We start from the raw sequence: 11,693 nt of genomic DNA on the forward strand, positions 1-11,693 counted from the left end.
TTCTCACTGTGGTCCTTGTGAAGCTACCGGTCAAAAACATCTCAAAACCTGCAGCATGCAGTGTCTGATACTGTTCCCTATTGCCTAAATAGCGCACTAAGTGCATTACTGGTGTTATTTGTAATGCTGTTGAAAAAAGAAGCTTGCATAATTGTAATAAATGTGCATACTTCACATCATAAAAGCATTGCGACCCTAGAGCACAAAAGCAGTGTTAAGTCGCTGGGGTATATTTGTAGTAATAGCCAACAATGCATTGTATGGGTCAAAATTATAGATTTTTCCTTTATGCCAAAAATCATTAGGATATTAAGTAAAGATCATGTTCCATGAAGATATTTTGTACATTTCCTACCGTAAATAGATCTAAACTTAATTTGTGATTAGTGATATGCATTGCTAAGAACTTCATTTGGACAACTTTAAAGGTGATTTTCTCAGTATTTAGATTTTTTTGTACCCTCAGATTCCAGATTTTCAAATAATTGTATCTCGGCCAAATATTGTCCTAACAAACCATACATCAATGGAAAGATTATTTATTCAGCTTTCAGATGATGTATAAATCTCAATTTCCAAAAATTTACCCTTATGACTAGTTTTGTGGTCCAGGGTCAAATTTATATAACATATAAATAAAAGGTCGCACTGAAAATAAATAGTGTAGATATATATATATAATGTGAGGTAATGTTTATTGTGTTCACTGAGTACAGTGCAGTATGCCATTGATTCTGTGTAGGCAGCTCACTAGGATTCACAGTACTAAAGGCTGCTTTGCTGGGGGTGGGGATTGATTATCTCTGCTCAAACTGGGTCTGTCTCTCCATGCGTGTAAATCCAGAAGTTCTCTCAAATGATCTGTTCTGTCTGGCTCTGGGACAGACAGCAGCTCACAAGGGACACCCAGGGTCCAGAGGACACAGCTGTCAGAAAAACTTCCTTTAACAGACTGTAATGAGTTCACAAGAGAGTAAATAAAAGAGAGAAATATAAAATAAATAAATGTGATGTGATGTGACAGTGAAAGAGGACTTGTGTGGATGATGGCTCTTTACCAATGAACAATAATGCCTCCATAACATCCTGGTATTTATTCGCTACAGGTTCTTTGGTTTTTGTTGCTTGTCATTTAGCACATTATTACCATTAATTATGATGCCATTAACAAATATTAGTACATTATGTGACTAAATAAAATTAAAGCACATTCAAATAATAGTGAATAACTTTGATAAATAATTTTCATTATCAGTACAAAGTCAAAAGTTTGAACCCACCTATTTATTTTTTACTATTACTATTTTTAAATCGACTCATGCAGTGTGTACACAATTTATAATATTAATTTTGGTAACACTTTACAGTGAGGCTCCATTTTTTAACATTAGTTATCATTAGTTAAGACGAACTAGCAACACTTCCACAGCTTTTATTCTTCTTAGTTCATATTCACTTCAACATACTAATACATTACTAACACAATGTATCTGTATCTGGTAATATTCTGTTAATGCACTGTGAATTAATTACATATTGCTCGTTGTAGCCAATGCATTAACTAATGTTAACCAATAAAATCTCATTGTAAAGTCTTAATCATTAATGCTTAAAAGCTTAAAATTAGGGTAAGACGATGAGCAGTGAGGATCGACTCATCTGTTATGCATTGATTCCAAATGACTTAATGGCAATATAAGTGTTGCCAAATACTTTTCCTGCAAGTAATGATTAGTGTTTATTTTGTGTAATTTGTCTGTTGTTGTGATGGATTGAGGTGCTCCGACTGACGGCACAGACTTCTGACAGATGTGTGACAGCGGCAGCGCGCTCCACTCTCATCCTCAGAGAGAGCTGACCTCAAATCAGATATTAAATATTAATACGATCCCTGATGTGCCCTTCTGTCTACCGCACACAGAGCGAGCAGATGTCACCCAAAAACTAGTCCGAAAAGAGAGAAGTTTTAAAAAGTTGAAGATTCAGTGAATAAAATAATCACTCAAAGAATGGTTTTCTCTTGAAAAAAAAGAAATATTTAACCTATCTTAATCTGTTTTTCAACAAAAGCAAAGCAAATCTATCACTACTGGTTCCAGCCTAATAACAACTGAGACAGAAGATAATACCATTGCTCCTGGAAGCCACTTTGGATAGAAATAACCTTTTTATTAATCGTTTTAAAGTTCACATTTTTTAATTATATTTAAAAAATAATGAAGACAGGCCCATTTGGCTTAATGTCTAACTAAGAAGGTATAGGGAGTTGTTTTTATCCTTTTGAGTTATGATTGACTAAATAACACTGTAAAAAAAAATCCATAAAATTTACGGTAATAAAACCGCTGTGGTTGCCAGAATTTTACAGTGAAAAAATACGGTAGCAACATTTTAGATTTTACAGTTTTAACTTAAATACCTTAATTTCATTACCTGATATAATGTTACTATACCAACCTACTGAAGTACTGAAATCTGTTTTGTACCTTTGTATTACACTGATAACCACCAAATGCAGACGGTGATGGCTACAAAATGAATGTGGATAGTGGCTAGGATCATTTGGCTTTAGAACCAGGCAAGAAAATTCATATTGAAACTTTGATATATCTTCCGATCTGAGCATAATTCGAGTCATTATTGAAAGCTCGTCTGAAACTCTAAAGGAGATGCAGAGCACATCAGCAAAAGTCTTCATCTGCTCTCTAATTTAATCACACTGCTGTTTAGGGAAACAATTGCAATACTGAAGAGATCTCAGTTGAGATGTTCCTTTCCTGGGCAAACCCAACTTTGCATTGCACCTACATAAATATTTGAAAGGAATTTTTTTTAAATCGTATTTCCTAAAATGCATTTAAGGACACATAGCAAACTGCACTCTTCCTTAAAAAAAAAAAAAAAAAATACAAAATGTGCAGGTGACAAAATCATAGCAAGCTTTCCGGCTGTTCAACAGAGTGTTCGGTCAAAGCATGATGACAAGCATTGTGTTACGGCTGCAAACACATATTCATTCGGTGTTATAATATTTGCTGCTTCATACTAAGACATAAATACATCATGACAGGCTGTCAAGTTCAATTAGAACACCTGTCTGTGATCAGATGAGCTGACATTCTTTGGAGAGAGAGACCAATTCACTGAGCTTGTCACAGAAAACAGCAAGATAAATAAATAATTAAATAAACAGCCTAACTGCCCTGAACATTTCACACAGATTTCTCTCTAGGCAGTACTCTTCTATTCTCCTGTTCAATCACCCTTTAAGAACATTTTCTTATGTTCAAGTGTCTAGAGAGAAGAAATGGAGGCAGCACTGCAGGTGATCTCTTGACACTTATCACTGAATAAAAACGACACATATACCATAATGTGCTAGAAGTGATGCCACCATAACATTAACGTTACAAAAGTAAAATGGGTTGGGAGAAAGAGACATGCAACACACTTGCAATTTTAAAGTATTTTACTATTTAATTTTGCAAATTGGAGGATAATTGGTCAATTTGTTTCTGTGCAGCCAGAATCTTTGGTCACACTTTATTTTAAGGTGTCCTTGTCACACGTTACAATAACGTATGCATAATTACATGCAAGAAACCCTAATCCTAACCATATAGTAAGTTCATGTAATTAATATTAATCAGTACTTACATGAATAATTACACTGTAACTAGGACATAAAGTGTAACCAAATTTTCTAACCACATACTAATTAGTTTGTCCACAACTGGCCTGGCCACCAAAAAATGGAGGAGACAACTAACAATTGAGACAACTACCCCGCAGTAGAAATTGCATCGGGCTTCCTCTCAGATCAGGGCTCTTGGAATCCTAATATTTAGGGTTGGGATAAACAACACTTTTTTGAAAGCGGGTTTCAAAGTGCAAGTCTTTGAAAGTGATACATTATCGTCTCAATGTAAACCACAATAATGTGGATTTATGAAAATGGTGACATCATACTCATGCGTATTACATATTCAGTGGTGCCCAGTGTTTCTTTACAAAATTACATTGCCTACTACTGGCCTGGCATGCATAATACGGCTTTTTAGTCACTTTTGTTAATCTATGTGAATGGGGGTCGCTTTGAAAACATTATCGTTTGAATTTGAAACTTTACAAAAACGCAAAATAATTCTTTATTTTACAAAAGCACAACATTTTCTTGATATTGTGAGTGCACACAAATAAAAATAGACCCTTTACAGTTCAGAACAATGTATTATTCTTACCTTTATGTGCAAAAATTACGGCGTATTTCATTTGTTTCCACTGATGTCCTAAAGCACGCTTCAGCTTCCACTCTCCGCACAAACGATTGGATATGCGCCTGTAACAAAGTTCATAGTTCGGGAAGAATGAGGCGGGAACTGGCGAACATTCGAACAAAACTTTAATAATAAAATAAACACAAAACAGCGCGACAGCCCCTCGCGGACGCACAAAATAAACTCTAGGCCTGGTCCTCTCTCATCTGACACTGTAGTCACTTTTATCCTTCCGGAGCTCCTCCGTGAGCCTCACGGACGGCAGCCACCCCTCCTCGACCCAGGAGCGCGGCAGCGAGCTCTCCATCCCACCTCGTCTTCCATAGTTCCAGCACCACCGCCTCGGGCAGCCACCGGCGGTCTCTCTGCTCGTTCCTGCTGCCCGATCTCCTCAGCACCGCGATCCCCCTCAGCAGCGAGGGCTCTCTGATAGCGTGTCCCTCCTTCCTCCCGGGTTTCGGCACCAATGTAACAACGTTCGTAGTTCGGGAAGAAGGAGGCGGGAACCAGCAAACATTTAAAGAAAACTTTAATAATAAAATAAACACAAAATAGCGCGACAGCCCCTCGCGGACGACTGTCGCGCACAAACAGAAATATAAAATATAAACACAAAATAAAGTCTAAACTAACATTGTGATATGCTTTAAGTATTTATATCTATAGATTTTATTTTCGGCAAGTAAAATAGCGGTGAAATAGTTTCCCCGGTAACCCTGTACACAAAGCAGTACTGCGCTCACAAACGCTGCTTCATGAAATGAAATCGACCAATCAGACCAATCACCACAGATTAGCGTCTCGCAGATTAGCGTCACGCAAAGGAGGGGTTTGAAAAAAAGAATCATTGAGCTAATCGTTTGGGAGTCGTTGAGAAAGTAAGTAAAATAAATGCATATTATAAGATAATGAAAGTGTTTTTGACCTTGCATGCATGTCAACCTGTTGTTGGGGACTCCCAAAACCAAAATATGAACTTTTCATAGCTCATAATAAGGGCATGACCCTGTAGTCCTCCTTACTGCAAAGGAACCATTTACCCGTCACACTGAAGTCCATGAAGACTGGAGAAGACTGACGAGTCGCTGATCCAAGATTTGGTTGGGATTTGTCCGAATGGAGTGACGATGTTCTCAGCATTGTTGTGTGCAAATGTGACATCGACTTGCTCCAAACTGTCCCTGAATTGAGTGTTGACATCCCGACTACAGAGGAGCCTATCACTGGTCAACCTGAAGTCGATTTAGTCAGCATTCCCCAAGCTTCAGAGAGTCCAACAGAGGACACTGTGGCACCTCAGTCCAGCCAGCTGGAGGATAATCAGACAACAGTTATGGGTCAGTTTGCTATAATAACCCAAGAAAAACACACGTTTGATACAAGATTTTTTTTTACTGACGCAAAGCAATTAGCAGTTTGATGGTTTAAAACGACTTCAGTATGCACTTTCTTTAAGGGTAATTGACAGAAAACATGGAAATGGGCTCTTTAACATTTCACAAGATTTAATCATCCATTTGTGTGTATGTGTGTGATTAAGTTGTTAATGTGACACTGAGAAAACTATTTCTATGACCACTACAGTGCTGTAGTGCTGAGAAAATAATTTCTAAAAGCACAGATATTCCATGTAGTATCTCAATTAATATATGAATCCGATAAACCTTGGATCACATTTCATAACACCTCTTATTTTTCTTTTAACAGGCATTCATTTCTGCAGCGATAAAATCGGCATTGAGCTGAGTGAAAAAGGCTTTGGAACCGTTCATTCAGAGATGTGCATGGATGATCAGGTTGCAATGACAATTCCCTCCAAAAAGGATATCAAGTATATCCACCTTGTAAGTAGTCTTTGCTCTCTCTGTCTTTCAGTTTCAAACATCTCATTAACAATCACAGACAATCACGTTTATCAATAGGCAAACTGCCACTGTCAACTGTTTATCCAGAGCTGCTCTAAAGTTGTATTTGTGAAATGATCTAAGCATCATATGAATTGTCTTTCTTCTTGGAGGTTTATTCTGAAATCCCTTCTATCAGAGCTGCAAGATCAGCACTCGGAGGATGAGGAGACATATGAAACCTCGGACATTGAGAATAAATCAGACTCGGAGGTTCCTGAAGTTCCCGTTCCTGCGACGACACACCAGAGGGTCTCAACAAAGTCCTCTCAGGCCTCTCCTGGCGATGGAGGGGGATCCTCACTTTGGCTATGATCTCTGGCTTCTTCTGCAGTGTTTATCTGGATCCCATGGCTCTGATGACGATTGTGCTGTGCTTTCAGATCAAGTGCTTCCATGAGATGATCACAATCAGTTATCACTGGCACCACCTGCCATGGTTCAGAACGCTAAGCTGGTACTTCCTGCTGTACGTGAACTACTTCCTCTTTGGGGAAACGCTCACGGATAACTTCTTCACTCTGGTGCAGAGGGAGGAGCCTCTGCACCTGCTCAGCCAATCCCATGGCTTCATTCCCTTTGCCGTGTACCTCGCTGGGTTCTGCTTGTTTGCTCTGAGTCTGGTGAAGAGACGCCGTTGCCTGCAGTTCTACATGTTCAGCTGGACTCTTATGATTTTGGCGACTCTGTCCCAATTAATAATTTGTAACCTGTGAGAGGGCATGATCTGATTTATAGTGCCCATCTCTTACATTATTTATAATGGCTTACATGTTTGACTTCTTTTTTGGTCGCACCCCTCTCTTCAAGTTGTCTCCTAAGAAGGCAGAGGAGGGCTTTACCAGTGACTTCTTCTCCACTGTTGTGTTTGGAATAATACTGTCCTACCTGATGGCAGGTTACCCCTGATTTGTGTGTCTGGTGGAGTTTAATAATCACTCCAGCAGTTTCACGATGGGCTGTGAGCCGTCTGAACTCTTCTAGCTTCTACCGGACCAACAGCTTCAGATATTTAACTCGATCAAAGCCCATCTGATAGAGAGAGGCCTGCTCTCTCTGCTGGAAGAGGCAACCTATCTTTATGGACTGGGTGTATTAGGGAGGAGAGGCAATACTCTGTCTTGACAAGTGTCTAAATGAGAGCCCAGAGATAGATAGATTCAAATAAACCTGTTTATTGATAGACAAGCTGCTAATTCAAATAGGCAAAAGATCAGCAAAGCAGGCAGTAGAGCTAGAAGACTACCCAGGGGGTGCTGTGGAGGGCGGAGCTGAAGCTGAAGAGGTGGAGCATAAATAAGCCCTGCCTGCTGGAGTGAAGTAGAGCACTTGCTGGAAGCAGATGACCAGAAGAGTGAGGAAGGGCAGGTTATAAGGACCAGGCAGCATCTGTGAGTAGCAGAGCCCCGAAACAAGAGATCTGGGAGTCCTGCTGGAGAGAACGATGAGGAGGATATGAAGCACAGCACACATAAGACATCTTGGAGAGAAAATAGACTTATTATGTCTTATTTATGCATTCAATATAGTGCAAAATACCTTCAGTATAATATCAATAATTAAATAAAATATACATTTTAAAGCACACACACTCTCACATGCACTGTTCATTAAAAAAAAAATATTTGTGTGCATTATAAAAGGTTAGAATTGAATAAAATGCATTTTTTACAAACTCAAAGTGCATTTTTCATGCCTGCAAATGGTTTAACCAACACAGAATGTCGCCATCTTTATGCTTCGAGTGGAGGCTCGCTTTTGTTTGAGTATGACTCGTTGCATTTGAGTACGACTCGTTACAAAATGAACCACTCGCCACTTTCCTTAGCCTCCAACAAAATTCTGTCCGTTTCAGAAAATTTGTTTCATGCTCCTACAGTGTGACAAGTTTGTGTTTGCTTGGACACAGAAATGTGACACAGCCAGGTGTTGAAGTTTTTTCCATTACATGGTGGACATAGTAAAAAAGGCATTCTTTGGATTGGTGTAATTTAATTAATTAATGCATTTAGCAGACGCGACTTACAGTGCATTCAGGCTATACATTTTTTTATGTATGTTCCCTAGGAATCAATCCCACAACCTTTTGCACTGCTAACATAATGCTCTACCACTGAGCCACAGTATGCAGATTTGGATATAGCCACTGTCTGCATCCCACAGTACTACAAAACATGCCCCTACAAGTTACACCTCCCACAAAGAAAGAAATGGCAGATGTCATCTTTTCAAATACATTCAAATAGGCAGATATTGAACAAATTATACAATAAAATACAGCTCTATTGTAATCTAATTATGGTAATTAATTATAGCTACAAAACCTACCTCAAGCTAACACTAATTGTAGACTTTCAATAAAATTAGAAATTACTGTAGAGGTCCATAATTAAAACACTATTGTTATTATGTTGTTAGTATACAAATAAAAGTAGACCCTTTACAGATTCAAATTGTATATTGCTCTAATCTGTACGATCAAAAATCCCAGAGTTATTGAAGAAAAAAAATGCCACAAAACTCGCTGGCACGTTTGCTGACCTCAGAGGTTTAATATGACAGCTTTATTTCACACATTTTGAGTTTCAATAGTTTCAAATGTGGTTTTGAAACGTTACAATAAGTTTAATGGTGCCTCATTATGTTATACTTTATATTATTTACTATACAAATTGTATATGTTTAATATGTGCATAAAAATGTCTGATATTGTATTACTTATTGTGTTCATGTTGTATTTCAAACCACTTTTGCTGCTTTTGAGGAGGAATACAGATAAAGTTATGGGCCGTTTTGGTGGTCTGGGTGGGTTAAGGGGGGTCATCAGTGTAATAATTATAGATGTAATTACAGAAATTAATTACAAATGGAATTACATGCAGGTATTTTTGTCGTGTAATATTGTCATTTAAAATTTATTATATTTTATATCATGCAATATATGATTTAATTTAATGTATAATTAATTTTTCTCTACATCTTGTGATTTCGGGTCACATGAGTTCTTGAACCAAATGAATAATGGAATATGCTTAGCTTCAAATACCACTCCAAAGTGATATTAGCGATAGAGTGTGGCTTTAGTGTGAGCTAAGGGCACTGAGCTTTAGCAAGTTTCTGGCCTGGGTTGTGCACTTATTTCCTGTTGCATGCATATAGCCAAGATTGGACATATGAGTATTGGGATATACACCATTCATATAACCATAACATGTTAAACCATATCCACTTGTTAAATCATGACATACTAAATACCCCTTCCAGGTCCAAACCTTATTTAAAGAATAATCTCAGTTGCTGTTTATGAGCACTGTTTGTTTTATATTCATTCATTCATTCATTCATTCATGTTTAAGTCATTTAATCATGCTTTTGTGGTTTTTGCAATTCCTGTTATGATAGTTTTTTTTCCGTCGTTTTTTTTAAAACAGTGCTGAAAGTCAAGTGGCAACTGTGGACCTAAATGCTTGTATAGTATATTATTCCTTTATCTTGTCAACCAACAATGAACAGCGCACTGTCAATTCAGGGCAACATAGTAAAACTAGTCTGTATCTGCTTTCAACAACCTGTCCAGTGTTGTCTATGATGTTCAATGTTTTGATGGACTGGCCTTCCGTCCTTTACAGAGTGTATAGGCTCCAGCATCCTGCGAGCCTGGACAGCCAGTTTGGAGAATGGATGGATGATGTTGCTAAGGGGGTGTTGCCAGGATGCTGGATGGGGTTGTTGCTAAGGTTTTCTAGGCAGTTGCTATGGTTGGTGCAATCGGTTCTGCTAGGTAACCACTGTATATTCAACTTCTAAAATAAATAACACACCCCTCCTTAACAGGCTTCATAATTTGAAGTATCATTCATGTCTGAAAGTTAAAAGCAATTTCCATGCTGAAGTTGAAAAGGGTTAGCTATTATTGCTGTATATGTGCAATAAAAGACTTAGCAAACACCAATGATAATAAAACTGCATCTTGATTCTGTCATAAAGAGACAGAATGTGAGGCACAGGCAAAGAGAGACAGTACACTTACTGATTTATATTCATGAAATCAGGCATCGTTAGAGAGGCAGAGGTAGGGAGTCTGTCTGTCTTTCTCCTCAGTAATCAGGTTCTTTGTGTTGGGCTTGAATGAGCAGAAATCACAGCATACAGGGACACAATCAGAAAGACACAGTTAGACGCGTCCAACCACTGAGAACAGACATGAGATAAGAGAGATGTTAGGAGGAGGAACTGGACAAACATACTTTCACACCTGACATTGTTGGATAGGAAATATTACACTTTTTTCTGATTCCTATTTTGAATAAATGCTGTTCTTTTGAACTTTCTATTAATAAAATAATCCTGAAAAAAATGTATCATGGTTTCCGCAAAAATATTAAGCAACAAAACTGTTTTCAATACTGATAATAATAATAATAATAAAATGTTTCTTGAACATCAAATCAGCATATGATTACTGGAGGATCATGTGACACTGAAGACTGAAGTAATGATGCTGAAAATTCAGCTTTGCATCACAGGAATAAATTGTATTTTAAAGTAAATTAAAATAGAATATTATATTCTAATATTTCACAATATTACTGTTTTGTCTGTATTTTTGATCAAATAAGTGTAGCATTGATGAGCATAAGAAACTTCACCCAAACCTTTGAATACAGTGTTCTGTATATTTTAATTTGTTAACTTTACTTGAAAAAATCTTGCAAATGTATTGTCCCTTAGCTATATTTTTCTGAGGCGTTTACAAGATTTTTTCAAGTAACGTTTACATATTGAAATTTAAAGTGCATACTGTCATGAATTCGGTCCATGGACTTCCGTTTATTCACCACCAGAGGTCACCCTTTCCATTACATTGACTCTCGCACAACACAAACTGTTGCATAGCACCCTGGACTACATATCCCATCATTCTTTGCACGATTTGCACACTGCACTGATTTGCACTCATTGCACACAGCTGTTTCTAATCACCTCACTCACTATATAACACCCACTCTAACCACCTTTCTCTGCTGAGTATTGTTTAGCCTGTACCCCTTTCCGAGTCTCCTTGTTTTGCCTTGCCTGTTTTTGCGGTTTCTGATCTTTGCCTGTTTTCCTGGATTTCTCCCTCTCGTCTCGCCCCTGTGATTCTGTCTGCCGATCGGTGACCTACGCTAGCCCTAGGACTATTCTTGTGTTTTTGCCCGCCATATACCTGTTTGCCATTGTTCGACCCTGCCTGTTATACCACGTCTCTTTAAATAAAGCTTGCAGATGGATCCACATGTCTCACGTCTCGTTAGCCCCGTTACACATACATTCATAAACTGGGTTTTCTGATGTTCCAAAATGTAATGTAAGAATAAATAAATAAATAATTAAGGCAAGGCAGGTTTATTTATATTGCACATTTCATACACAATGGTAATTCAAAGTGAAATAATCATAAAAAAAAATAATCACAACAATAAAACAAGGAATTTAAAAACTTTTAAAATGATTTAGAAAATGAATTTAA

At 37.7% G+C, this 11,693-nt stretch overlaps 1 pseudogene; it reads left to right on the forward strand.

The window, feature by feature from the left end:
• The first annotated feature begins 1,636 nt into the window (after positions 1-1,636).
• On the forward strand, positions 1,637-7,165 carry LOC107559531 (phosphatidate cytidylyltransferase 2-like; annotated as a pseudogene).
• Positions 7,166-11,693: the final 4,528 nt, after the last annotated feature.

The sequence above is a fragment of the Sinocyclocheilus grahami genome, unplaced genomic scaffold (genome assembly GCF_001515645.1).
Source record: "Sinocyclocheilus grahami isolate Dianchi unplaced genomic scaffold, SAMN03320097.WGS_v1.1 scaffold690.1, whole genome shotgun sequence".
NCBI lineage: Eukaryota > Metazoa > Chordata > Actinopteri > Cypriniformes > Cyprinidae > Sinocyclocheilus > Sinocyclocheilus grahami.